Source organism: Lepus europaeus, chromosome 15 (genome assembly GCF_033115175.1).
Source record: "Lepus europaeus isolate LE1 chromosome 15, mLepTim1.pri, whole genome shotgun sequence".
NCBI lineage: Eukaryota > Metazoa > Chordata > Mammalia > Lagomorpha > Leporidae > Lepus > Lepus europaeus.
Window position 1 is genome coordinate 5,909,640 of NC_084841.1, and position 1,639 is coordinate 5,911,278.

At 37.2% G+C, this 1,639-nt stretch overlaps 1 pseudogene; it reads left to right on the forward strand.

Moving 5' to 3' along the window:
* The first annotated feature begins 553 nt into the window (after positions 1 to 553).
* LOC133774546 (chromobox protein homolog 3-like) lies at positions 554 to 1,117 on the forward strand (annotated as a pseudogene).
* Positions 1,118 to 1,639: the final 522 nt, after the last annotated feature.

Genomic DNA, 1,639 nt, shown 5'->3' on the forward strand with positions numbered 1-1,639 from the left:
GGGTGGCAGCAGCTGCCTGCTATGGTTCATCTCTAGGTGGCCTCATCAACTCCAGTTTGGACTCCAAACTTTTGTTGGATACATTCAACAGTGCTGTTCACTTTTTCTACTTTTTCTTTGTTTGGAAACACACAAAAGAGTCATGTTTGTCTTATTTAGACCCTCACTGAAAAACTGCTTTTACCTAGAATTGCCCTGCAAGCCCAAGTGAGAAATGCATGCTAGTGTTTCACTTTAGATGTTGTATTTCAATAAATATCATCCTTGCATTTAATATTAAAAGGATATCTGAAGCTTAAGTGTGAAATTTCTTCCAAACATGTCAAGGATGAAATAGATAGTGGATATAAATGTTTTATTTAACACTTTGAGTAAACAGGGAAAGGCAATCCATCGTTACTACATCCACCCACTTAGTTAACAAACACCTACTAGCACCTTTCATGAAACAGAAATCCCCCCTTTGGGAGGCACACAGGGCCAGAGACCACTGCATACCTGTGACCCAGAGCAGCCGGCAGAGGTGAATACCTCTTCAAGTCTGCAATAAAAAATGGCTTCGAATAAAACTATTTTGCAAAAAATGGCAACAAAAAAAAATGGGATGGCAAGTGTAAAAAGGTCGAAGAGGCAAAGACTGAAAAAGCTGTGTTTTAGAAAATACTGGACCGAGGCGTAGTGAGTGGGAAGGTAAAATATTTCCTGAAGTGGGAGATGGAGAATTTCCTGAAGATGCTGACAACACTTGGGAACCTGAAGAAAATTAAACTGTCCAGAGTTCATTGAAACATTTCTTAATTCTCAAAAAGCTGGTAAAGGAAAAGATGGTACAAAAAAAGAAAATTTTTGTCTCACAGTTGAATCTGTTGATAGCAAATAAAGAAGGAAAGAGATCCTACAGACAAACAAAGAGGCTTTGCCAGAGGTCTTGATCCTGAACAAATAATTGGTTCCACGACAGCAGTGGAGGATTGATGTTTCTCTGAAATGGAAAGATTCAGATGAGGCTGAGGTAGTGCTGGAAAAATGGGCAAATATGAGATGTCCTCGGATTGCAATTGCTTTTTGTGACGAGAGCCTAACATGGCATTGCTCTCTAGAAGACGAAGGTCAGTAATTGTTGTACATATAAAATCGGGATCTTGGTCTTTTATTTACTAGCGTAAATAAACAACTATGTTCCTATGTTCTAATGAAAATCAAATTTGATACATTGGTTTCAAATATCAGGGGAGTTGTGGAATTATTTTTGTTTCTTTTACACCAATAGCATTGGCTACTTCTAACAAAAGCTGTCTGTAGTCATTAGACAGCTTTGATGAATATTGGGAAAAATTTCCAGTCAATATTCAACCAGAACTTGATTTTTATATGCCTAAGGACCATTCTGGGTTGTTGTTTTAATTGTTTACATAAAATACATATATAAATGGTTTCATTTCTTTGTTTTTAAACATTCACCATAAGAAGAACCATAGGAAGATTCATGTTTCTGAGATGTCACCATTTTTGAGCAACCTAAGAAATTAGGCCCTTCGATCACATAAACAACACTAGTGTCTGCTAATACTAACTGATATAATTAAAAAGGAGAGAACGATCCAACAAGGGAAGCAGGATACACAGCAGACTCATAGAA